We start from the raw sequence: 27,852 nt of genomic DNA on the forward strand, positions 1-27,852 counted from the left end.
TCCAGAAGATCAAAAGAGACTACGAGGCTCTGGGCAGGAAATTGAAGCAATTAAATGCACAAATCGTCATCTCATCTGTCCTCCCAGTTGAACGACGTGGCCCAGGGAGAGAGAGGAAAATAGTGGAAGTAAACAGCTGGCTTCGCAAATGGTGTAAACAGGAACGGTTTGGATTCTTAGATCACGGACTGCAGTTTCTTGAGGATGGACTTCTGGCAAGCGATGGGCTGCACCTCACAACGGTTGGGAGGAATGTTTTTGCCAAAAAACTAAGAAACCTCATCAGGAGGGCTTTAAACTGACTAATGTGGGGGAGGGAGACAGTGCTCCTGAAGGTAGGAGTCTATTAATTGATGAAGATGATCATCCAAATGTCATAGACCAAATGGAGCAAACAGCAAGCAGACCTAGTGGTGGGAGGAAAAAATCCTTAAATAAGAGACACGGGGGAATGACTAATGGACTTCAATGTCTGTACACTAATGCACAAAGCATGGGAAATAAACAAGATGAGCTTGAGCTCTTGGTACAGCAAACTAAATATGACATAATAGGCATCACTGAAACCTGGTGGGATAAGTCCCACGATTGGAATGTAAAAATGGAGGGATACAATCTATTTCAGAGAAACAGACCAGACAAGAAAGGAGGAGGAGTGGCGTTATATGTCAGGGATGTGTATACCTGTGAAGAGATCCAAGATTTAGAACCTCAAAGCCAAAGTGAGAGCATTTGGGTCAAAATTAAGGGAGAGAAGAATAATAGTGACCTCATTGTGGGAGTTTACTATAGATCCCCAAGCCAAACGGAGGACATAGATGATGCCTTCCTGGAACAGATGGCCAAGCATGCAAAAGGAAGGGAGATAGTAGTAATGGGGGACTTCAATTACCCAGATATTTGTTGGATGTCAAACTCAGCCAAGAGCATAAGGTCAAACAGATTCCTCACTGGCCTTGCAGACAACTTCATTGTCCAGAAAGTGGGAGAAGCAACAAGAGGAACAGCCATTTTAGATCTGGTCCTAACCAATGTCGATGACCTGGTTAATGGGGTAGAAGTGGAAGGATCATTAGGCGCAAGTGATCATGCTCTTCTGAAGTTTACTATACAACGGAAAGGAGCAGCCAAGCATACTAGGACTCAATTTCTTGACTTTAAGAAAGCCGACTTCATAAAACTTAGGGAAGTGCTGGGTGAGATCCCATGGACAGTAATACTAAAAGGAAAGGGAGTTCATGATGGCTGGGAGTTTGTTAAGAGGGAGATAGTAAAAGCACAACTTCAGGCAATACCAATGAGACGGAAACATGGAAGGTGCCTAAAGAAGCCAGGGTGGCTATCTAAAGAACTTTTAACTGAGTTAAGATTAAAAAAGGATGTGTACAAAAAATGGAAAAGGGGGGAAACCACCAAAGAGGAATTCAAACAAATAGCCAGCACGTGTAGACACAAAGTCAGAAAAGCTAAAGCACAGAATGAACTCAGGCTTGCTAGAGAGGTTAAAAGCAACAAAAAAGGCTTCTATGGGTATGTTCGTAGCAAAAGGAAGAACAAAGAAACAGTGGGGTCACTCAGAGGAGAAGATGGTGAAATGCAAACAGGGGACACAGAAAGGGCTGAACTCCTCAATGCCTTCTTTGCCTCAGTCTTCTCCGATAAAGAAAACAATGCCCGACCTGAAGAATTTGGAGGAAATGATTCAGCAGAGGAAACACAGCCCAGAATAACTAAGGAGATAGTACAAGAATACTTGGCTAGTTTAGATGTATTCAAGTCTCCAGGGCCAGATGAACTGCATCCAAGAGTATTAAAAGAACTGGCAGATGTGATCTCAGAACCACTGGCAGTCATCTTTGAGAATTCCTGGAGAACAGGCGAAGTCCCGGCAGACTGGAGGAGGGCAAATGTTGTCCCTATTTTCAAAAAGGGGAAAAGAGAGGACCCAAATAATTACCGCCCAGTCAGTCTAACATCAATACCAGGGAAGATTCTGGAGCAGATCATTAAGCAAACAATCTGTGAGCACCTAGAAAGGAATGCTGTGATCACCAATAGTCAGCATGGATTTCTGAAAAATAAGTCATGTCAGACTAACCTGATCTCATTTTTTGACAGAATTACAAGCCTGGTAGATGAAGGGAACGCAGTGGATGTAGTCTACCTTGATTTCAGCAAGGCATTTGACAAGGTGCCCCATGATATTCTTGTAAAGAAGCTGGTAAAATGCGGTCTTGACTATGCTACCACTCAGTGGATTTGTAACTGGCTGACTGACCGGACCCAAAGGGTGCTCATCAATGGTTCCTCTTCATCCTGGAGAAGAGTGACTAGTGGGGTGCCACAGGGTTCTGTCTTGGGCCCGGTCTTATTCAACATCTTTATCAACGACTTGGATGATGGACTCAAGGGCATCCTGATCAAATTTGCAGATGACACCAAACTGGGAGGGGTGGCTAACACCCCAGAAGACAGGATCACACTTCAAAACGACCTTGACAGATTAGAGAACTGGGCCAAAACAAACAAGATGAATTTTAACAGGGAGAAATGTAAAGTATTGCACTTGGGCAAAAAAAATGAGAGGCACAAATACAAGATGGGTGACACCTGGCTTGAGAGCAGTACATGTGAAAAGGATCTAGGAGTCTTGGTTGACCACAAACTTAACATGAGCCAACAGTGTGACGCGGCAGCTAAAAAAGCCAATGCAATTCTGGGCTGCATCAATAGGAGTATAGCATCTAGATCAAGGGAAGTTATAGTGCCACTGTATTCTGCTCTGGTCAGACCTCACCTGGAGTACTGTGTCCAGTTCTGGGCACCACAGTTCAAGAAGGACACTGACAAACTAGAACGTGTACAGAGGAGGGCAACCAAAATGGTCAAAGGCCTGGAAACAATGCCTTATGAGGATCGGCTAAGGGAGCTGGGCATGTTTAGCCTGGAGAAGAGGAGGTTAAGGGGTGATATGATAGCCATGTTCAAATATATAAAAGGATGTCACATAGAGGAGGGAGAAAGGTTGTTTTCTGCTGCTCCAGAGAAGCGGACACGGAGCAATGGATACAAACTACAAGAAAGAAGATTCCACCTAAGCATTAGGAAGAACTTCCTGACAGTAAGAGCTGTTCGACAGTGGAATTTGCTGCCAAGGAGTGTGGTGGAGTCTCCTTCTTTGGAGGTCTTTAAGCAGAGGCTTGACAACCATATGTCAGGAGTGCTCTGATGGTGTTTCCTGCTTGGCAGGGGGTTGGACTCGATGACCCTTGTGGTCTCTTCCAACTCTATGATTCTATGATTCTATGATTCTATGATCCATTTGTCATGTGCCTGCTTAGTGACTTCCATTTTCCAGGCACACCACAGCAAAATACCTTCATTCATTCATTCATTCATTCATTATTTCATTCATTTGTTTATTATCCGTCCATCCACCCATCCCATCTTAAACAATGATAAAAGAAGCCTAGTCATCTTTGGGGTATGTGTGTGTGTCTTCTCATCCTTTCCCAATGCAGCTCCTCCAAGTGGAGAGTCTTAATTACTTGACAGCATCTGCTTAGCATTAAATCAATGCACCCATTTAGTCAGATTTCGCCAGAGACAGTGGTCCTCCTGGTGGAACACTTGAAAGCTGCAAGAGCCGCTTGAGGGCAAGGCAAGCATAAAAATACCTCCTGCCTGTTGCTGATGTATCCAGGGGCTTGTTGTCTTGCAACAGGAGTCAGCTCCTCGGCTGAAAGTTAGTTTTCCCCAATAGAAATTCCAGATGTTCATGCTGACAGATCCTTTTCATTACTTCTAATGGAACAAAATTGAAGAAGTAAAACCTTCCCTCAGTAGAATTTTGAAAGAGAGTGGAAGGCAGGTTGCTAAGCAAATGTACCCCTGGGGTCAGAAAAGGAGAAGGGAGGGGGTCGGGTATCTACCAAACACAGGCATTTGTTGACTTCATCTTATCGCCTTGCTTGCAATGAGATGGTACTTCCTCTTTTAAAAATAATAATCCAGATTAATTCCCGTTGACTGCCACCTCCTCTTCATCCCCTACTGACCAGCCAAAAAGCTAGCAAAGGGTTTTCTGATCACAGCTCGGTGGCATGGAAACATGATGCCCTCTTGCACTCACAGCAACTATCATCTCCAAGTGCCACACGTAGCTGGAAGAGGCAAAAACCCCGATGACTACTTGCAAGGATTTCACCAGGGAGTTGGAGCTAAATTTGCAGAAAGAGATTGCCTCTCAGTGAACCACTGCAAATACAATTACCTCTTCTGAAAATGATGGGCTTGAATATTGATCTCAACCATGTTTACTCAAAAATAAGTTCCACTGGCATCAACATAGTTTACTTCCAAACATACGTACTTAAGGTCAAATCTTTGTCACATGCCCACGGAAAGCATACTCCAGGTGTATTCTCTCCCTTGGGCAAATAGTTCACAGCTCTCTTTTTGCTCCCCTGAAAAGGGATGTTATGGCAGAAGTCTGAGAAGGCAGGTAACGAGATTTAAAAATTTGGTAGAAAAATTGGGTGCTCTTATAAAGTACTGGAGTAAGAAGGTTCAAGACTGCAGATCTGTTTATATTATTTGGACCTTTATGATTTTAATTGACTCTGCTTGGTTATGATATGGAAATCTGCAATCTGTTTGGGGGTTTTTTAAGCTGGACATCAGCTTATTTGTTTTTCACAATTTTACCCTTTCTGTCTTTTTCTGAATATTAAAATGATCAACAAAATAAGATTAAAAGATGTAAAAGGAAAGGAAATGGATGCTTGCTGGTTTCATTATTGGGAACCCTGGAGTGAAATTGATAGTCTCCTTCTCCCCTAAACAATCAGGAGAGATGTGCATTTATTCTGCATCAGTGGCAAGGACTATACCACACCTCTCCACCATTGCACTGGAGAGGCGTGGTACAATCCTTGCCGCTGATGCAGAATGACGCCACGGCTACGGATGAGCCTTAGAGGGAACTCCTAATTGTGTTGGGATCAGCTCCACTCAGGAGCTAGATGGTGGCCCAGCACTTGACTAACACTCAGCACTGATTTTTTAAAAACAACAACAAAAAAGGTACACAAAATGACATTGTCATGGAAGGGAGGGATAGTGTTGCTTCCCTTTAATGCCCTGTGTGAATGATCCAATAGAGCAGGGGTACAGAACCTTTCTTTTTCCTGTCAAGAGCCACATTCCCTCAGAGTAATCTGTTGGAAGTCACTTGCTGGTGGTGTATGAGGTCACAGCTGATGGTGGGTGGGCACCTCCCCCCATTCTTTTACACCCCTTTTCCTCCCTCTCCCACATTTTGCTCTCCATCCCCCCCCCCCATGTATACAATAAATAGCTGAAGGTGTGTGTGTGTGTGTGTGTGTGTGTGTGTGTGTGTGTGTGTGTACTGCATTACTGTGAGAATCCTGTAATGTGGCTTGTCACGTAAACAGCATCTATCCATCAGCTTAGAGCTTCTTTATGCCCGAAGACCAGGACTGAAGACTTTCACCTGATTGGATGCTGTGAATATTGATCACTGCTTGATGAATCCACACTGTCCCACTGAGTAATTACAGGCTATTTCACAGTGTAGCAGCATCCATCAAACTGCTGGTAACACGAAAGGAAGAAAAAAAAGCAACCATATGTTTGGAAAGAGCTTCCCTTTCCTTTCCCGCATTATTTTCCTCTTCTACATAAGATGAAACGCTCCGCAATCCTCAATCCATTTACTCTTTGATGGCCTTATTGATTCCAGTAGAATTGGTTATATATTAGTAGGTTCAGGTTAAAAACACAGGAATGGCTAGCCTGCTTCATACACTCGTCCATCTGCCTCTGCATCCTGCCCTATCAATCAAGGCCAGTTAAAAGCCACAAAGAAGCACGGGCAATGGCAGCATCCCACCCGCCACCCACCCCCCTGGTGCTGACCCATGGCACCTGGCAGCCCAAACACACCGGCTCAGAACAGAACTGCACTTCTGATCATCAGCTTGCATCTCCCAACAGTTCTATCCGTACTTCATCTAATCATTTTATATGACAGTCACCATTACAATTGCAACCTTGATGTCTGATCTGTTTTCAACTGTGCCTTAAGATAGTCTTGGAACCCAGGAGAGTAATCACATTGTCAGAGCTCACAGCGGGAGCAAATTGGTGTGCCGGTAACACAAGAGACAAGGTAGCAACTCTTCGGTGAACGCTCATTGTCACCTGTCCCCTGCCCCACATGTCACCACCATTGCATAGTCCTTGTGTATACAGTACAGAGCTTATTTATTTATATATATAAAATATGTTTATAGTGCTATTCAGTTTTTTAAAAATAATATAATAGAGGAAGGGGAGTACACAAATTCATGGAGGACAAGGTTGTGAATGACTGCTAGTCATCATGGCTGCTCCCTGCACCAAAGGAGGTATGGATCTGAAGGCCAGTCTTTGGGGAACAACAGTGGGAGAGAGCCGTTGTCCTCATGCCTAGCTTGTGAGCTCCCCATAGGCATCTATTTGGCCACGGTGGAAAATTTGAAGCTGGACTAGATGGGCCTTTAATCTGACCCAGCAGGACTCTTCCTATGTTTGGTCTGTGTGCAGGAATACCCTCAACATCAATATTAGCTATGATCAGAATCATGCATCTCTCCAGTGCTTCTGGAAACCATGGGGGCGGGGAGTGCTTTGGTGCTTAGATTCTGCTTGAGGGTTTCCCACAGGCATCTGGGGGGGGGGGGCACTGTGAGAATAGGGTGCTGGGCCAGATGGGTCATTGGCCTGACCCATATGCAAGGGGGCATTGTCTGTTGTGTCTCTTGAACGGGAACCTCTCCTGGTATAGGTTTCGAAAGGGGGTGAGGGCACTAGGCACAAAAGCCCTCGTGTGGGTCGGCTCTCCTGGACGCTGTCTCTGATCTGCGCAGCTAGTTGCAGGAGCTCTAGATAAACAATCAGGACAGAAGCAAATGCACATACTTCGAGCGAAGATCGGGAGTAAAGACTGCTAACTAAAGGGATCTCTGGGAAGTGGAGCGACAGGCTGGACTTAACAATAAATCAAGAAGAAGAATAAATCAAGAAGAAGATTCATCAGTATGTCAGAGCGAGATTGAAAAGGGTGGGGGAGAAAAACTTTTCTTTTTTTTGTCTTATGTGATTACCCAATAATCCTCCCCCCCAAAAAAAGAACCGTTGCAATTACTGATCACAAGCAGGAGGAATAAGAACTGTGTGGAAATTAATTACTATGCAAGGACGTGGCTTATGGGAGCATCGGGAAACGAAAGTAAGTCCTTTGTAATGCAGTCATAAAAAGAGATTCATCATGGCAGGCCCGCCCGCAGGAATTCAAGGGGAGGAGGACTATGGCTGTTAGTATGTTGGAGTGTGGGTTCGGCATAGCAGGGCCCCCTGAGAAAATTTATGAGGGAGCGGCGGGCCTGGGGAGATCAGGAATGTTTTGTACGGAGGAGTTGAAATGACGTCTGTCTACTTTTATGGCTCTTGGATGAGTGTAAAATTCACACAGGATATAACAACGTTTGTCTTCAACCTGCTTGTGGAGATTAGCAGAGATCACAAAGAAAGGAATATATGATAACAACAAGAAGATGAGGAAAACAACAAAGAGAAGGTTGAACAGAACTGTGAATATTATTTTGAAAGAACTGTGTAATTAAAGCAGAAGTAAGAGAGATGATCGGATCCCTTTTGGAGCTCGAAAAGGGTACCCTCAACAAAATTTTGTTGGGTACCCCCAACAAAATTTTTTAAAAATTTGGCTGTGTAATTTGGAATTATTGTGATTTGGAATTAATGTGATGTGATTGGCCTGTTAATAAAAATTATTTTTTTTAAAAAAAAAGGAATTTGTGCTGTGGCATATGGGATGGGTGCAGGGGGAGCTCTGCTGTTTACAGAAAAGAACCAGGAAACCCTTCTAGAAATGCTCAAATCCAAAGCAGCTCATGGGATCCAACCCCAGGTATCCAACCTACGTACAGTGGTTAAGAACTTGATTTGTTCTGGAGGTCCGTTCTTAACCTGAGGTACCACTTTAGCTAATGGGGCCTCCTGCTGCTGCCATGCGATTTCTGTTCTCATCCTGAGGTAAAGTTCTTAACCTGAGCTACTATTTCTGGGTTAGCGGAGTCCGTAACCTAAAGCGTCTGTAACCTGAAGCGTCTGTAACCTGAGGTACCACTGTATCTATTCCTGCCTTGCATTCCTCTTAATGCTGTCTGAAGGCTTTGCTTGTTTCCAAACAGGCAGGTGCCTGCCAGCCCTGCAGGCTTCCTGCCCTCATCTCATCCCACACAGATTTCAGCCAAACAGCCTGGATTTCTATTACCATCTGCAACGCAAGCCAACTGCACTGGCTCAGGAACGGAGTGACCCCCCAGCTCCTGGCAGGAGTCCTGCAAATTAATTGTGCAGTCTTAATTAAAATTAAGTAATTTTTCATTTGTGCCCGAGCCGGTGCTTTCCTGATGATTTATTAAAGTCAGCTACGGGTAAATTAGTCACACGCTGACTGTCGTTGCTGTATGACGGATGAGCTGGAAAGCCACGAGCACAGCAAAGAGGGGATGTGTGGAGCAGCAGCAAATAACATGACTGGCCTTTCCCTTTCCAGGCAGCCGTCTCTTCTTCTGCTTTGGGGATGATGGGATTCTGCTTTTGAAGATGCACCCCAACACCTTGCACCACTAAGCAAAAACACAAAGCTTTCTGCTTGATTCATGCTTGATGGTTTTGTGTGGCTGCAAATGGCGTCCCTCCTCTGTATTGTATGGGGCTCCTGTTCTTGCCGTTGCGTTCAGTTATGGTACAGCTGAAGGGATTGCCATAGCTCTGAAAGAAGGACAAACCTGCAACAGCACTGCCAAAGACCGTCACAATTGCACCAACTATGTAGCTGGAGCCACTGATCTACAAGCACGTCTGCAAGGCAGCTGTCCCCAGGAGTGTTTCAAATTAGATGCCTTTTACTCGGTGGTGGTAGCCAGAAATTGCAGCATGCACCACTTTTGGGACCCATCAAGAGACCAAGGAAGCAGCATATGACTCATTCACCACCACTTCTTCCTGCATGTTATCTTGATTGGCTCACACTGATGCCTTTGAAGCACCATCACCCAAAATAAGCCTGCTGCTATTGGCCGCTCAGGGCTCTGATTTGCTTGACCCTCTTTTGCAGTTCATCTCTTTCCTTGCAGTATCAGCTCCTGATTGCACAAATTGCATATGATAATCATAAATTACAAACTGATATTTTTTCCCTAGTTAGCCATACCCTTGAAGGAGAAGTCTGCTGCTGCTGCATAGAAGCTACAGTCATTGATATAAAGAATCTCTGTCCCCACTCTACAATGCTCTGGTTTTCCCTCTCATAGTTCTTTCCAGTGCCACTCTCACTCCACTCCCGTGGTTCAGCAAAAAGCTCCCCTTATTGCTTCCCTAAAGCTGGAATGGGGATTCAGTTGCCATTCAGATACTGTTGGAACTCCCAAATGAAACCAAGTACAAAATAACCCCTCTGCAGTGCCACAAATCCAACTCAATGGTGTAACGTTGGAAAATGTCAATCACTTCTCCTACCTGGGCAGTTATCTTTCCACAAGAGCCAACATTGATGCTGAAATCCAGCATCGCCTGAGCTCTCCGACTGCAGCTTTCTCCTGATTGAAGTGCAGAGTGTTTGAGGACATTCGCAGGGAAACGAAAATGCTTGTTTACAAAGCTATTGTACTACCAACTTTACTGTATGCTTGTGAAACATGGACCACTTATAAATGCCACCTCCAGCTCCTTGAAAGATTCCATCAATGGTGTCTCCAAAAAAATTTACACATCACTTGGGAAGACAGGCAAACTAATACCAGTGTACTGGAAGAAGCAAAGATCACCAGTGTTGAAGCAATGATTCTTCAACATCAACTTTGTTGGACTGGTCATGTTGTGCGGATGCCTGATTATTGTCTTCCAAAGCAACTACTCTATTCTGAACTTAAAAATGGAAAGCGTAATGCTGGTGGTCAACAAAAGAGGTTTAAAGACTGTCTCAAGGCAAATCTAAAAAAATGGAGTATAAACACTGATAACTGGGAAACACTTGCATGTGAGCGCTCCAATTGGAGAACAGCCTTTACCAAAGGTGTCATGGGTTTTGAAGACACTTGAACTCAGGACGCAAGGGAGAAACATGCTAAGAGGAAGGCACGCTTGGCAAATCCACACCGTTATCAACTCCTGCCAGGAAACCAATGTTCCCACTCACTGTGGAAGGACATGTGCATCCAGAATTGGCCTCCACAGTCACTTAAGGACTCATTGTTAAAACCGTGTTTATGGAAGACAATCTTACTCAGCTACGAGTGATGAAGAAGAAGAAGAAGAAGAAGAAGAAGAGGAAGAAGATTTGTAGACTCCCTTTCCATAAAGTCTGTCTGCTGCATTCAAGCCAGCTTTTAGGGTAGGTCCACCCTGGCATGTAGTGACTAAAGGCAGAGCATCTGAGGCTGACATCTTGCATTGCAAGGAAGGTCAAGCAGGCTGCAGAGAGATGCTGTGGGGATTGAGCATCTGGGAGCCAAATATGCTGCGTTGCCTGAATTCTCCCTCTGAATTACTACTGGGATTTAAGCTGCTGGTCCAGCAGTTGCCCCCAAGCTCCTTCCCCAAGGCATCCAGCCTGCCCTTCACATCACGCTGCTCTGTAAAGGAGTCTGCTGTTCCTCTTTTCTTTCCACCTGCTTTGATTATGATTCTGCCACTGTAAGCAATGCTGATGAGAGCACAGGACTGTCAGCTGAGAAATATGGCATTATACAGCTTAATGGCACAGAACTCCTGCAGCCCTGGTGTTTGAGAGAGCCCATTAGTTGACTGATAGAAACATAAGATTATAAAATAACTATTTACTTTGAGCCTGCTGACACTATTGTCGAGGCACAGACAGCAGGGGGGGAGGTTCCCTCTGCAAGAGATAGCAACGCAGGCAGAGTGTCGGCAACAGGGGAATTGGATGGTGTGTGGACCACAAACACACCCCACTTGCCCTCACCACCACTAGGAGGAGCCATTCCAAGGCTGCAGCTGGAACTCACAAAATGGCATCTTGTAGGGCACATGGCAGTGCCACATACAGTACAGCTATCACTTCCTGGCTTCTCCTGCAGAATTTCTGCCACCTACCATCAATGAAGTTTAAGCAGGGCTCCATTTTCATCCCACTGCAAGCAGCAGAGGAGTAAATGAACTGCCACAGCATCGGGCTGCTCCTGTAAGTGCCTCTTTGCTCCAGAGATGAGTTTAAGAAATTGGCATCGTCTTTGCTGTTAGAAAGCGGCAACGTGACAGTAGTTCTTAGAGTCAAGAGAAGGATCGTTCCATTTTGCCAATAAGCTTTTGCTTGAGCAGAAGAGTCCTGCTGGATCAGGCCCAAGGCCCAATTACTTCAGCATCCTCTTCTCACAACAAACAACCTGTGGGAAGCCTGAAGGAAGGGCCTGAGCACAGCAGCACTCTCTCCACTTGCCATTCCCAACAACTGACATGCAGAAGCACACTGCCTCCAACAGGGGAGGCAAGACAGTTACCCCATGACTAGCAGACACTGATAGCTTTATCCTCCATGAATTTGTCCTCTTCGAAAGTCATCCAAGTTGGTGGCCAACAAGTGACTTGGTGCTGTGAAGTGCCCAAGTCCCCTGATTGGGAACAGTTTTGCATTGAACCCTACCGAAATGAGCAGGATTTACTCCTCTGCTCAACAGATTGTTAGATGATTGACAGGTGGGAGTGGTTTTGAAAAATGGCCTTCCAGGTTGGAACCCCTGGCAAAGCAAGATTTGCCCAAAGGATGGCGTTTCCTCACCTTTGGACTAGGGCAATAGGGAAACTGCATGGGTCCCATTTGTTGCCATGGAATCTCCTATGCCCATTTCACTTCAGCAGCTGTTTGTGAAACTTGAAGCCCAGTGCAACTGTGCCCCTCCTAAGCATTTCAAACCTTGTCAAGTTACAAATGTACTTAGTGTCGTTTTGCCACGACTCCTCCATACCACAGTAATAATGACTCCAGAACTCGTTTTTCTAACTCTCAACTATCCCAAGCCACTGGATGACTACATTGATTTCTAGCTGAGAAATAACCTGGGAACAAATTAAACTATCAAAGACCTACATGATCCCACCCACCCACCCACAACCCATTGTCTGTATCCTTGGTCCCTGCATATTTGGATGCAAGCCCCCATGGTTGGAAATCCCTCCAATCCACATTGTGAAGCAGGTTCTTTTCCAATTCATGTCCCTGACATGAAGTCTCCCAGCCTTCCCCCCAGGTGTGTTTGTGTAAAAACCCATATAGAGCCTCATTCCACAAAACTGGAGACATTTGTCTCATCCTAAGGAAGACCAGGCTGTTTGCAAAGGATGTGCTCAAATATGAGCTAATCAGGTTAATGCTCTGTTTTGTCACCAAGTGCTGCCATGGTGCTATTAATGACCCCTGAAGCATGAAGAGTGTTGCAATACAGCAGTCATCTCAAGGGCAAAGCATTTCATGTACATCTGAGCAGAAACCACAAGTGTTTGTGACTGTGTGCGAACCCTTTCACCTGATCTAAAAAGCATCTATCCTTTTTGGTGTGATTTCCCACCACCCCGAGGTGCCAAAGTGTGCAGGGGCAGAATCTACCTGAAGGTGGGGAAGCAATATGTCTGGCTTCCCAACCAAGACCATCCAATTATCATAGCACAATAGGCAGGAAAACGCCAGCATAGCCAACACCTGTGCTTTCCTTCCCAGCATCGGTTGGTGCTTTCCCCATCTCCCCGATCCCTTGACACCCATTCAGAGTGAGGGTAACACAGTGCGGAAGAGGAAATGCAATAAAACCCCAAAGAAACATCAAACAGCAGAAACAAGGGGGCAGGGACAGCATACCGTTGTCATAAAAATGCATTCAGAATACCCCAATGTGGTAGGGAGTTCTATAACTTTGGAATCATCACTGAGAAGGTCCTATTCTGGTTGATGAGGATACTCACAGGAAGGTGGTGGAGGACTGATGGAGGCAGGGAAGGGAAGAATTCCCAGGGTGGGAGGCTGGAAGAAGAAATGGAAGTTTCCAGGTGAGAGCTGAGAGGGACCACCCCCTTTTATTTGTAAGATAACGGTTAAGAGAGCTCTGTGTTTTATTTCTCTCTCTTTTTCCTCCTGTTTTCTCTGTTTTCTTTCTTTCTTTCTCATTTAAATTAGTTTATTTTTTATTGTATGCTGAAAACTTTCAATAAAAACACACTCTATCTATCTACAGTGCTTTTTTCTGGGAGTAAGCAGGGGTACGCATACACCTAAACATTTTTTTAGAAAAAAGCACTGCATGCATGTGCGTGTATATGTGTGTGTGTCCTATTCTGTGCGCGCGCACACACACACACACTGTACTTCAAATGATCAGGAGCATGCAGAGGAGGACTTCAAAGTAAGCTTATACAATATCAGGTGACCCTAAAAACATATCCTGGACCCAGTAGATTTAAGGCTGTGAATATGAAAGTGACCTTTCAGTTGGGATCAGAAACTAACTGTAAGTCAGTGAAGTTGCTGTAAATATGGCATTACAGGCCTCCGTGGACTGCTCCACTCAAAATCCTAAGAGCTGCATTCTGAAGCATCTGTGGTTTATAAGCACTTTTTGAAAGCAGTCGTGTGCAGCTCTTTATAGTAGTACAAATGAAGAATCACTTGGCTAGGTCATTCCTCTCCAAGAAAAAGCCTAAGCCACCCGGTCTACCACCAGTTATATACCTATCTCTAGATCAGAGATACCTTCAAGCAACAGGACCTCCCTATGTCTTGATTAAGCATTGTTTTGATCACTCTTATCATCATTGGGTGCCTCCTGATTGTCACTATTTTGCAGGAGGGATTCAGTTGCTTACCAGAACATTAGGTAAAGGGACGCCTGACCATTAGGTCTAGTCATGGCTGACTCTGGGGTTGCGGCGCTCATCTCACTTTTTTGGCCGAGGGAGCCAGTGTACAGCTTCCAGTTCTGGCAAACCAGAGCAGCGCACGGAAACACCGTTTACCTTCCCGCCAAAGCCGTACCTATTTATCTATTTGCACTTTGACGTGCTTTTGAACTGCTAGGTTGGCAGGAGCAGGGACCGAGCAATGGGAGCTCAGCCTGTCGCGGGGATTCAAACTGCCGACCTTCTGATCGGCAAGTCCTAGGCTCTGTAGTTTAACTCACAGCGCCACCCACGTCCCTATCAGAACATTAGGTTTGTGCAATTCAAAGCCCTAGTGCAACAAATCCGCTTCGTGTGTGTGTGTTTTTTTAATAACCTTTTTGCAGTTTGGAAAGTGACTGGGAAGTTCACTGAAAAGTGTGGGAGGATCAAATGATGAAGAGGAATATGCGTAAACAAAGCTTATCAGGATGAATGATCCTTGTTATATAATCAACCCATGAATGAATAAAAACAAATGCTCAAGAAAGACCGTACATATTCTAACCACTGTGCAAGTTTTGTGCAAGCAAATCAGAATGAATGTCTCCAAGCCCCAGTTCAGAACATTCACTGCCTTGGTGGGAAATGGGTGGCAGAGAGAGGGAGAGAGAGTTGGCTGTCACTAGCACACCAGTACCTCTGGATGACTTCCCCCAGCAGTGTCAAGACCCGATTGAATCCTGTGGCACTCCACAAGCAGAAGGCCAAGGGGAGGATCTGCACTACTTTCTGGAATCTACTCCTAGATAGGGCCAGAATTACTGCAGAGTCCTCCCCCCCCCCCTCAGTTGCTAAGAAATCCAAGAGCATCAACAAAGAAACATTCCATGTCCATTGCGCAGGGAACATCATTAGAAGCACAATTACAGTATTACAGCATAGCATATTTAAAACAGAAAGCAGAAGGAGAAAGCCCCACTTGTTCTTATTCGGAGGGAATGTATATTTAATCCAGAACTCTGAGGGGGATGCAGAAATCTGCTGCGTTAGTACTGGGAACCTGCAGAAAAAGCAACCCTACATATAGTCAAACCTCTCGTGATGACCCCCATCAATAGTAAAACCATTTTGCTGGCAAAATACATTATTATTTTTTCAATCAGTAAAAGATTTATATGACAAGTGTCCTCACAAGACGGTGTGCAATACCAGCCGCAAAGCATATAAATCAGCCATTTATAATCTCCAATTGCACCCCTTTGAAACTGGCAGAAAAAACACCAAGGCATGGGAATTAAAAATATTACTAAAAAGCAGATTGAAATAAAAATGCTTTGAGGGTTGTTCTTTTAATGTCAGCAATGAAGGGGCCATACGTACTTCATAGGAGATCATATTCTATAAGTATGGGGTCACCACTGAAAAGGCCCTGTTCCTAATACCTGTCAGTCTAAGTTCTCATATTGATGGACCAGAGAGCTGATCCTCCAGAGCAGATCACAGAGTTCAGGTAGGTTCATACAGAGTAACATCAATCTCTTTGTGACATCTGGTGCAACTAACCTGTGGATCCATGGGGGGGGGGGGGGACAGCAAACAGGAGCACCGGAAACCAGTCTGTTGCTGCATTGCTCAACAAGAAACTAAGTCGTACTCCTTTCCTACTCAGTAAGGAATTCAATATTGCTCTCTCCTCACCCCCCGGAATCTGGAGTATTTTCACCACAGCATATCTCATGGGTAGGCAAACTAAGGCCCGGGGGCTGGATCTGGCCCAATTGCCTTCTAAATCCGGCCTGTGGACAGTCTGGGAATCAGGGTGTTTTTACATGAGTAGAATGTGTCCTTTTATTTAAAATGCATCTCTGGGTTATTTGTGGGGCATAGGAATTCGTTCATTTCCCCCCCCCCAAAATATATTCTGGCCCCCCACAAAGTCTGAGGGACAGTGGACTGGCCCCCTGCTGAAAATGTTTGCTGACCCCTGGCATATCTGCTTGTTGGGGGCAGAATTACTGGGGGGTAAACCCACATACCATTTCCGCACAGAGGGAAAATCCTTCCCACAGATTCCACCATTCTGTTATTCCCTTTCGAACAACAACAATACAACATTGTTTTCTTGGATTTCTTAAGACCTGGGCTTCTTGCCTGACCCGACAATAGAGGCGGCATTTCAGCCTGGCACCTGCACATTAGGGAGGTCATTTGGTGACGGGAGGCCTTGAGATGGCAGCAAGCCACAATTGCACATCATCAGGAATGAGGAGTTAATCCTTATCCCAACAGCAAGCACCATTAAGTTTTGTCACCTGCTATCCATCTGCCCGTAAAGTGCTCATTCTGCACTGAGCTCTCTTATTTTGTCACGGGCAGATGAGCCTGAGGTCAGTCCATCTCAATGGGCCACGGCTGGGGACCATATTGCGGAATTCCCCGAGATTGATGTTCAACAGGGGCCTTCAGGTAAGAAAATCCTGAAGAATTTATGGCTATTAAATCAGTGCTGGGTGACAAAGAAGTGGAAGCATTCTTAGAGGCAGGGTGCCATAGGAATAGCAATGAGTGTTCTTCACACGTGGAAGACAGTGGGGGATGAGAGCGATCCTCCTCCTTTGACTCTTTGCAGATTGCCATAGTCAGTGCCTTTTCCCCAGAAAAATAAGCGACAGAACTCACCTATTGTTGTTACAGTAAGTTACAGGGCTACTTGGAGCAGATGCTGGTTTGACAACAGGCACGTTCAACCACACACGGAGATGCTAAAAGCTACGGCGAGTTGTCTCCCTAGCTGGTTTGGGGATCATCCCTGTTTCTGGTGCAGGTCAAATAAATGCATCTTTGCCTCCCTCGTCCTCTTCTATTCAGGTGGATGGCTAGGACAGCTTGGAAGGGCCACTGTGCAAATTTGTGTGTGTGCATAACAGGAGACACCTGGCCGCAAAGCTTAAAGCCTGCCGCCGCTACACAGCAGACCGACTGACCCACAGGTCATCCTCCTCTCCAGGACCCCAGCTGGATGCAGTGGGCGAGTGAGCAGACGATGCTGCTGCTGCTGCCACTGTGCCAAACCATCCACCCAAGCCTTGCAATTCAAAAGGCAGCATGGAAACCTCGTCATGCAGCTGAGGGAAACCTGTTTGGCTGCTTCTGCTGCAGATGATTGGCTGCAGCTCCTGGCAAGGGCCTCTCCTCTGCCTTCCTCCAAGGCTTTGCCATCCTTCGGGGGCAGCAGGTGCTTGTGTTCAGAGCCCTTCTTATATAACACAACAGGAACTCACAACAGCGGAGGCACAACTTTGCCGTTAGCTGCAGTGCTTGCTAAAATAAATGCTGATTCACTGTATAATTATCCACTGTTGATTTATTTATGTGATGCTAATTAGGCACACATATACGAGTCTACGGACAATTAGATTCACTGCTGTAAGATTCTGGTTTTAAATATGTATTTATGCAATCAGTGCTCAGTCTATAGCCAAATCTGGCCACGTTTGAGTGTATAATCATCACTCACGCTAGTCGGGACTGTGGTTCTAGAAACACTCCTGTTCTTCTCCCCCAGGAAGCACTCAGGCCAAACCTCCTCTGCCAAAGGAAGGGGGCCTCCAGGCAAGAGGGAGTATTTTTAAGTAAGAGTTCTGGAAACCAACTGGCACTGAGTGGTACCATTTGAGTGCTGAAGAACCCATTAGCTCAGCAGTCCCTTCTGACTTCACACTTTCAGATTCAGTTTTGAAAACCACATGGAAACACCCTAATTTGGAGAGAAACAAACTACCTATTCTCAGATAAAAATTTAGCAGAGACACTATCATAGCGCTTTACACTCTCCACTACCCTGTGGGGGAAGAAGAAACATACAACGACTTATTTCCCATCTGCGGAAATACAAACTCTGACAACATGGAATCAGCTGCAATATTCCCCTGGTGAAAATCGGGACATACATTTTTTGTTACCATGCTGTCATGTGAGTCAGTTTACTCGTGCGACACCAGGAGATGTGAGTCTTTTGGCACCGCACTCTCACCCAAATCATCTGACTCGCGTGAGAGGACAGCATCTGCTGTGGTCATCGGCTCATTCCAATGACATTCTGGGATCAAATCAGAAGCCAGGATGGCTTCTGTAATTCTGGGAATGTCCCAATAAAATAGGGACGGTTGACCAATGGTACCAAATAGTATGGGAAATAGCCTTATTCGAAAAACTAGCCAACAAACTGAAACTGACATGGGGACAAATAGAAGAAGACGTCTCCCCTTTATCACATACACAGCCCAACAAGACAACGACAAGAATCCGCCAACAGCATACAAATCAATATGGCTAACCTGATACAAAAACACACACATACCCCACTCACACATGAAAATAAAGTTCACTACAGCCAATCAAAAACAACCAACCACACCCTAGGCCAACCCCAACCTCTCTCACCACCAAAGGAACACAAACAAATAATAAAGAGAACCCGCACAAGCGACGCTGACACAAACCCCCCCACATACATTAAGTAGAAAAGAAGCATTGCCACCCAACCCCAACCCCACTCACCATGCCCCCCTCCACCGCTCTCCCTTTTTCTTCCTAAGGTAACACTGATGTCTCAAGAAATCATAGAATCATAGAATTATAGAGTTGGAAGAGACCACAAGGGCCATCGAGTCCAACCCCCTGCCAAGCAGGAAACACCATCAGAGCACTCCTGACATATGGTTGTCAAGCCTCTGCTTAAAGACCTCCAAAGAAGGAGACTCCACCACACTCCTTGGCAGCAAATTCCACTGTTGAACAGCTCTTACTGTCAGGAAGTTCTTCCTAATGTTTAGGTGGAATCTTCTTTCTTGTAGTTTGGACCTGATCTGTAGAAAATGTAACTTGAAAAAAGAGACATTGCACATACTTTTGTAAACCAAGAAATCTTTAATAAAAATATGTCTTTAAAAAAAATAGGGACAGTTGGAGAGTATGCTATTGTATGTTTCTTCTTCTCATCTCGGTGCAACCGGAAACCTGCATAGCACCTAAATAGTCTCATTTGATTGTCACATCTGCAGGTAGGACTGGAAAGGCCCCTTGTCTAAAACCCTGCAGGGATGCTGAAAGTCAGTGCAGGACTGACCTAGATGCCCATTAGCAAGGGCCCAGTGGTCTGACTCAGTATAAGGCAGCATTTGATGTCCGACCTTAACACTCATACCAGATGCAGCCTCAGATTACGTCACTCACTCTTCCCCTCACCCCGCACCACATCCTCCCCCTTTTGTTTACCATCTAGCCTCCTGAAGAGTTCTGAAGAACTCTAAAGCTTCAGTTTACTCCTTTGACAGACCTCCCATGATCAGCAGCAGCAAAATAAATTTTGCAGACTATAACGCACCCTCGCATAATGCATTGTATACAATTAAGAGACTCCCACTTTTCTCAGTGCTGAATTTGGGTCAGTTGGTGTACAATTTCCCTTTTTCAAACATATGCACAGCTATGGCTGTCGCTCAGAGTCTCCAGAATACAGGAGAGAACAAAGACCTCTTTAGCAATCCTTCTCCCTAGAGCAGAGCATTTAACATGTACAGTACAAGTGAATGAAAATGGACAGGCTGCCCACTTAATGACAGCTGGGCTGGGATGTCTTATCACATTCAGCTCTGGTAGGTAGAAAGGATGATTTTACTGCTAGTATGTTTATATTCAGCTATTATCATTCCAACAAGAAGGCAGTTTTGAGCCCAAAGGGCTGTGCATGGGGAGATGAGTTTCTGTGCCAGGAGATAGACGAGGCTCTCGGGCGTTGGCATTAATCAAACTCCACACGGGGAGAAACTCCCCATGACATTGCGTCACTTTCCTCACTTCCAAAAGGTGAAATAAAGAAGCGAGGTATCCTTCTGACAAAAGTGCTCGTCAATGAAAGCCAAATTGATTCCTGCAACAGGCAGCTCCCACCTCCGCCCTCAAAGCGAAACCACCTGCAGATGCTTCAAATGAGATGCAGTGCCATCCAAAAAAGGACAAGTCCATTAGGAGGAACAGGAATTTAATTAGAGGGTATTTTATCAGCAGTTTGAGTTGAGGATCAAGAGGCACAACAGCAGAAGGGCCATCAAGGAAGGCAGATTTCCAGAAATTAGGCTTCTTCACGAATCAGACTGACAGCTGTGGGAACCCAGAGAAGGAGGCTCCTTGCTCTCTGATGAGAGGGCTGGGAAGCTGTGGAAGTAACAGATAAGAGCGACAAAAGGAGGCGATTTCAAAGAAAGTGGGTAGGAAGCAGAGCTTGTTTACTGTCTGTCAGGGAGACCTAGAATGGTAAGGGCAGCAGTCAAATCAGAGGGTGTGCAAGGTTTGTGCTTGAGTCCCATGTTTTAGTCCTGGTCCCTCACCTTGATGCAGTGTTTCCTAAACCTTTAATATCCAGGCCACAGGGTTTGAGGCATTGAAATGGGCTCACTTCACTCCTGAACTCCAAAAGATTATACATATATTTCCACAGCCAGCTCCCAGAACAATGGGCTGGCATCTTCCTCACAACTGTAAGATTGCTGCGCTAATATCACCTCTGAGTCAGAGTTCACAAGGATGGGACCCATGCTTTCCACACAATGGGGTTTGTCTGGGATTCCCCACACTTTTCAGTGGCAATACTTTGATCCTCTGTTACTCCCTCCCTGAGATGATGTCATACTTCTTGTTGGTCAGCCATGTCCTTGCCACCCTGGCTGGGTCGAAAATTTTTGGCAAGCTGGACTTGGCCCAAGCATATCAACAGCTACCAGTAGATGAGGCCACAGCAGAGGCACAGACGATTGTGACGCACAGAGGAGCGTTCAGGGTAAAGCGGCTGCAATTCGGCGTCAGCGTGGCACCAGGCATATTCCAGAACCTAATGGACTCTCTCCTTAAAGGAATTCCTGGCGTCACCCCCTTCTTCGATGATGTGTTGATTGCCGGGCCCACACCAGAGGAGTTTGAGGACCGCCTCCGCACCGTTCTGCACCGTTTCCAGACGGCGGGTCTCAAGGTGAAGCGGGAAAAATGTCTACTAGGAGTGCCTCAGGTGGACTTTCTGGGATTTATGGTGGACGCAGAAGGGGTCCACCCGACTGGGGACAAGGTACGGGCCATTTGTGATGCCCCAGCGCCCAAGAACAAGACTGAACTTCAGGCCTTCTTGGGACTATTGAACTTTTACCATTCCTTCCTTCCCCACAAAGCGGCGGTAGCAGAGCCCCTACACAGACTTCTGGACAAGCGGGCCCCTTGGGTGTGGGGCCAGCGCCAGGAGGCTGCATTCCAGGCAGTCAAGGACTTGCTTGTCTCAAACTCGGTCTTGGCACACTTCGACGAGAGGCTGCCGGTGGTGCTAGCATGCGACGCCTCACCCTATGGCATTGGCGCTGTCCTGGGACACCAACTCCCGGATGGAAGAGAGGTACCAGTAGCATACTTTTCCCAGACACTCAGCGCTACCGAACGGAACTACTCACAAATAGACAAGGAGGGGCTGGCAATTGTGAAGGGAGTAAAAAAATTCCATGATTTCTTGTACGGGCGGCCCTTCACCGTGGTGACTGACCACAAGCCGTTGCTTGGCTTGTTTGCCCCCGAAAAGCAGACCCCCCAAGTGCTGTCTCCTCGCGTCCTCAGGTGGTCAATTTTCCTTGCCAGCTACCAGTATGCACTGATTCACCGACCTGGGAAGGCGATGGGCCATGCGGACGCCCTCAGCAGGCTACCACTACCGGAAACAGGCCCCGACCCAGCACCTGCACAAGAGGTTATGAGCCTGGAGCTGCTTCCCGACCGCCCCATTCAGGCACAAGAAGTTGCACACCATTCCAAGAAAGATAGGGTCATCTCCCGGGTCCTGGACTGGGTGTGGAGGGGATGGCCCAGCAACAGCCCTGGGCCAGAATTCGCTGGCTACACAACCCGCAAACATGAACTGTCGGCCCACAAGGGGTGCCTGTTATGGGGAAGCAGGGTCGTTGTTCCCCAGCCCCTCCGCAAAAGGGTCCTCACAGCCCTACACGAGACACACCCAGGGGTAGTAAGAATGAAGGCCCTGGCCAGGAGTTATGTGTGGTGGCCGGGGATCGATGGAGAGATAGAGGCCTGGGTCAAACACTGCCAGGCCTGCCAAGAATCCCGCCCAGATCCCCCAAGGGCCCCAGTCCAGTCCTGGGAGTCCGCCCGAGCACCATGGTCACGCCTGCATGTGGACTTCGCTGGCCCCTTTCAGGGGAAAACATTCTTCATAGTGGTGGACTCTTACACCAAATGGCTGGAAGTCGCACTGGTACCGTCCACTTCTACATCCGCAGCCATCCGGGTACTACGCAGGCTGTTTGCAACCCATGGGCTCCCTGACACTCTCGTCTCAGACAACGGGACTGCATTCACGTCAGGAGAATTCCAAACCTTCACAGCGCAGAACGCCATCCGCCACATCCGTTCGGCGCCATTCCACCCTGCCACCAATGGCCAAGCAGAACGCATGGTGCGGACCACCAAGGACACCCTTCGCCGCATGACGCAAGGGGATTGGGAGTACCGCCTTGCCACATTCCTCCTAGCACAGCACAGCACCCCCAGCTCAACGACTGGCCGGAGCCCCGCTGAACTACTAATGGGTCGGCGCCTTGCAATCAGATTGGACCGCCTTCACCCCGATAGAGCTCAGGATGAGGTAGTGGTGGGGGAAGGCAGGAACCCCCGGACCTTCGAGGCCCAGGACCCAGTGTACGCAAAGAATTTTGGGGCAGGCCCAGCATGGGTACCCGCCACAGTCACCAGGGTCACTGGCCCCGTGTCATACGAGGTGCTAACAGATGGGGGGCAATGCTGGCGCCGCCACTGCGACCAGATACGGCGACGATTCCCGGGAGAAAACCAGGAGGAGGAAAGGTCAGAGGAATCCCAAGGGAACAGAGCGGCAGTGAGGCCCATAGAGCAGGAGGGGCCAGCAGGAGAGGCAGAATCAGTAAATACAGAGAGGACCCGCGAGGCCGAAACGACACCGGAACCAGAACCACGACTGAGCGAGCCGGTTGCGCCAGACCAAACAGGCCCATCACAGCCAGCAACCTTGGAACACGAGCCAGAACCTGAACCCCAGACCAGGGAACACCACAGGCCGCAAAGCACACGTAGGCCGCCAGCGTACCTCGAGGACTATGAATGTGACCTCCCGGGCAGGACTGGAACTTAGAGGGGAGGGGTGTTATGTACTGAGTTGAATAGGATCCAAACTGCAGCAGTCTGATTGGTCCTAGAACAATAGGATTCAGAATGCATCAGTCTGATTGGTCCTAGAACAATGCAGCAGTCTGATTGGTTGGCAGGAACCACCCAATCATGCTCCAGATATAAGTGAATCCACAACCTGATTGGCTTACAGTAGAATTCCAGAATTAGCCAATCATGTGCAGCCCATTGTGTAAATAATGTATATAAAGCAGATACTTTGAGGGGACATTCATTCATTCCTCCTCACCACTATGAGCTGAATAAAGAGCATGAAATCACTTTGCGACTCTGAGTATATTTCACCTCTCAACTGTCCTGGGGAAACCAGGACATCCTGTTTTACCATGCAAGAGCACAGCGGCCATTTTGGATGCCACAACCTCACACTGAAAAGGTGGCTCCAGTGCCAGATTAAACCCTGTAGAGACCCCTAGGCAGACGAAATCTCAAGCCCCCCCCCCCCAACAAATTATCTCCTAATACTTTATTTTACCAATCAGCAATTCTAATAAACTAATTTTATTGAACAATATTATTTTGATCCGTTGTTGTGGGACCCCTAAACGGCATGGGGCCCTTAAGCCAGTGCCTCCTCTGCCTATTTGGTAATCTGGCACTGCGCAGATCATGTGAATCACCCTGGAAGACGCACAGCCTGGTTTTGAGCCTGGACATGTTGGAGGGTATGTGATGTCACTGCCCATATATGAGCAAAAAGAGGAATCAATACTACCAGGGGTTACCCCACTGTGACAGGCATAAAGTGGTGGATGCTTCCACCTTGACAGTTTCCTTTTTCATGGTACACTTGAAGTCATCTTGCTGCACACTGGTGTGCTCTTGATGCCAGCGCACTTGTAGAGGTCAGAAGTGGGGAAACACCTACTGGTATTGCTGCTAAGACTCATATCTCACTACACAAGCATATAGGGATGGGGAACTAACTCTATTTTGCTTGCATCTTAAAGAGAAATGACCCATTCCGCACTTTGTGAACCAATGCACAAACCAAAACATAGCTACCCTTTGAAGTTTGCACTTAACCAAATTTTGTGATGAAATTCTCCAGACAAAGAAAATAGGCATAAAAATGAACACGTCATGGAAATAACTTACAACCATGAATTGCAAAACAGTGTATGTTAATCAAAACTACATACAAAAATGTACTTATTAGAAGAAATTCACACTAAAATGCTGATTTAAGTTTTGCAAAGATTTTGTGTTTTTAATTCACAAATTGCTGCAGAAATGTGGAGAACTGGATTTAATTGGAAAAGTGATAAACGGAAACAACTGAAACAGACAGAGTTATACCTTCCGATGAGTACAATTTACCTTTACTTGATTTCAGCTGTAAGGCTGGACTGCATTACTTTTAACTTGGTTTGATTTTTTTCCCTTCAATTGCTTGGTTGATTGCTCTTTATGCAGGTGTGCAGAGTTGCTACCTGTGTCTGTACAACTGAAACCCTTCAGCCGATTCAATCTATAGGAATCACCTGTCATGGCTGCACAGTTTAATGTGAAACATTGGAAAAAACACATTTGAGGCTCTCTTGACTATTTCTCTCTCTTTCAATTCTTGTCAGTGCAGAAAACATGCAGATGACACTGCAAACTGTGCGTTTTCCACCAATGTACATTTTTACAACTGCGTTAGAGAAAGAAGCAGCACACACGGAGGCTTCACTTCACTTGGGGAGTTGTGACCTTATGTGTAGTGCATGTACGTATGTGTCACAAAAGGTCTGCTGTGTGAATGCAAACGTATTTCCATTGCACCAGCCACCAGATGAAGATCTGCCCCTAAACATAAGAGGCATGTGTTGGCATTTGTCCCCATTGGGCAGGATACGATACATTAGGCAAGTCTGTATGTGCATTTTTTGGTCTTCCTGCCTGCTGTGCCAGCAAGACAGATGGCCAGCCCTGGAGCAAAGCGCAGCTGGGAGCATGTTACCCCAATGTTGCAGCGTCTGCATTATTCCTCATATCTTCCAGGAACAATTCCAGGCACTGTACAGCTTAGCCCAACGTACCTGCCTCTTCTGTAATGCCCTCTTGTGATTTCTAACTTTGAAAGAGAGTGCCCCCTTGAGGCTACTGTCCTTGCATCAAATGAGAACAGCTTCACTACGCAGAAAAGCATTCTCTATAGAACTCCCATCCCCCCCTGGAGATATGCCAGAATTTCTATATGTCTGGCTTTGGGTACCCAAGTGAATACAGTGTTGTGTGGGTGTGGGTGTTGGAAAAGCTGAATACAGTGGTGAGTGTGTGTTTCTGAAAAGGTTTTGTGAAGCATTATCTGCTTAAATGAGTTTCAACTATATAATTTATATTTGCTTTGTAATGTATTCTTACTAGCTTGTTCCTTTGGGCTGGTGTGGGGCTATTCATTTGACTAACTAAAGGATCATCATGAGAATTTCTCCAGTTTGCTTTTTCCCAAGATCATTTAACTTTTTGAAATTTGTATACAAGCATTCTTCTTTCTACTCCTCTCTCTCTCTCTCTCTCTCTCTCTCTCTCTCTCTCTCTCTGTGTGTGTGTGTGTGTGTAGCTAGCATCACACAGGTGGTTTTGAAGCATCTCCAGACCTACATGCCCATATCTCATGGCAAGCAGAATGCAAGGCTTTTTTTTTATTATCTGAAAGCATCAAAATCTTCCATAAAGTAAATTAATAAGGTTCCCTGGGCACAAAAAGAGAGAATTACTAAAACATGTGTTCTAAAGCAGAGATGGGCAGAAGGTAGATTGGGAACTACTGGTAGATCTCTAAGTGATTTGCAGGTGGTGAGGGTTGGGGAACCCGTGGACCTTCACATGTTGCTGGACTACAACTCCCATAATCCTTGACCATTGACCATGCTGGCTGGGGCAGATGGGAGGTGGAGTCCAACAACCTCCAGACGGTTCACCATCCCTGCAGTAGTTCAGGAAGGATTGATTTATTAGGCTGCTGAGATAAGGAAAGCTGGGAGGCGGGGATAAGCAGGAGTGGGGTTTGGTGTGACAGGCCTGTGAGTACTGAAAACAAATCCCTGGGCTCCGCATGTCTTCAGAGATGCTCTGCTCCTTATATCTGGATATGTCCCCCCCCCCCCGCCTTCTCCCACCACTGTTTGGCAACTGGCTCCAGCTGAGAGCCTTTGGGAGTTCTAGTAAAAAATGCAACAAAATAGTTCCTGCAAACCTGGAAGCCTACCCTGAACTAAAAACAAAGAAGGAACAGAAAGGAAATCAACCCTTTGATGCTCATATCTACCTGGTAAGTGTGACATAGGCAATACTTGGCCCACACTGCTGGTAGAGTTCCAGTACTAAGGAATAAAGCCACATAATATTTGGTTGCTGTCGCCATCTTCTGGCAGGAAGTCCTGTTGTTCACCCAGCAACATAAGCATAACCCAAGATGTTCACATTCTCCTTTTATTCGTTCTCGTTCCACGTCAGATCTATACCCTCTGAGTTCAGTTCAGTTACTCCAGCAGAAGAAAGGCAAAAACTGGGTCCCCACCATACTTTGCTGGGATTTCTTTTTGGCAGAGATGTGAGCATGATTTGATCTGTTGCCCTGTGAGCCGATAAGCTACAGGATCTGTCAGAAGGCTCCAGAGCACTCAGGCTGTGGGGTCAGAACAGGAAAAAGAGAAGTTTCATCCCAAGAAATAAGAAAAGAAGACAGCCTGGGAGGAGTAGGAGCAGGGCAAACCTAAAAGAATTGCAGATACAACACCTAATATAAATAAACATGCCCCTATCATTACATTGGGACAGTGGGTGGCACTGTGGGTTAAACCACAGAGCCTACGACTTGCCGATCAGAAGGTTGGCGGTTCGAATCCCCGCAACAGGGTGAGCTTCCGTTGCTCGGTCCCTGCTCCAGCCAACCTAGCAGTTCAAAAGCACATCAAAGTGCAAGTAGAAAAATAGGTACCGCTCCGGCGGGAAGGTAAACGGCATTTCCGTGCGCTGCTCTGGTTCGCCAGAAGCAGCTTAGTCATGCTGGCCACATGACCCGGAAGCTGTACGCCGGCTCCCTCGGCCAATAAAGCAAGATGAGCGCCGCAACCCCAGAGTCGACCACGACTGGACCTAATGGTCAGGGGTCCCTTTACCTTTACCTATCATTACATTGCACATAAAGGTTTGTTTCTGCCCTTTGAGGCCATAAAAAACAGGGGAAATGTGGGCTTATCGTTGGGCCCTCCCGCGTAGTTCTGTTCCTGCTCAGTTCCTCTTTCCACTGGCTCTGCCTCTCCAACACAGAGCATGACCCCTCAGCCATGCCCACATTTCATTAGATGTGAGGAGTGGTTAGTCACCCTCCTTTCTCTGCTGAGGTGAGGAGAGGTGCAAAGGGCTTCTCTCTGTGAGCAATTGTGAGCAACTGATGGAGGGGTGGTGGGTGTGGGAAAGCAGTGGCATCACCACATGTACAGAAAAGTTGGCATATTGCCATTTGCATCTATGATTGGCCATCGATAGGATGGGAGGGTGAGCCTTTAAACTGCAGGGGCTGCTGAAGGAATGCAAGGTGTCTCTAAGAACAGAAGTCTCAGATGGACTCATTTATTGTAGTTCTCCTATGGGATCTCTTTGGGGGGGGAG

At 46.5% G+C, this 27,852-nt stretch overlaps 2 long non-coding RNA genes across 2 annotated transcripts; one reads left to right on the forward strand and one right to left on the reverse strand.

Annotated features, from left to right (window-relative positions):
• Positions 1–3,478: 3,478 nt before the first annotated feature.
• Positions 3,479–14,790, reverse strand: LOC310679977. Its single transcript, XR_014512576.1, has 3 exons — positions 14,675–14,790; positions 13,066–13,123; positions 3,479–3,804 (listed from the first exon to the last, which is right to left on the reverse strand). It is a non-coding gene; the product is annotated as an uncharacterized lncRNA (long non-coding RNA).
• A 705-nt stretch (positions 14,791–15,495) lies between these two features.
• On the forward strand, positions 15,496–17,326 carry LOC310679988. Its single transcript, XR_014512591.1, has 2 exons — positions 15,496–15,645; positions 16,846–17,326. It is a non-coding gene; the product is annotated as an uncharacterized lncRNA (long non-coding RNA).
• The last annotated feature ends 10,526 nt before the right edge of the window (positions 17,327–27,852 follow it).

The sequence above is a fragment of the Podarcis tiliguerta genome (assembly GCF_965153285.1).
Source record: "Podarcis tiliguerta genome assembly, chromosome: 6".
Classification (NCBI taxonomy): domain Eukaryota; kingdom Metazoa; phylum Chordata; class Lepidosauria; order Squamata; family Lacertidae; genus Podarcis; species Podarcis tiliguerta.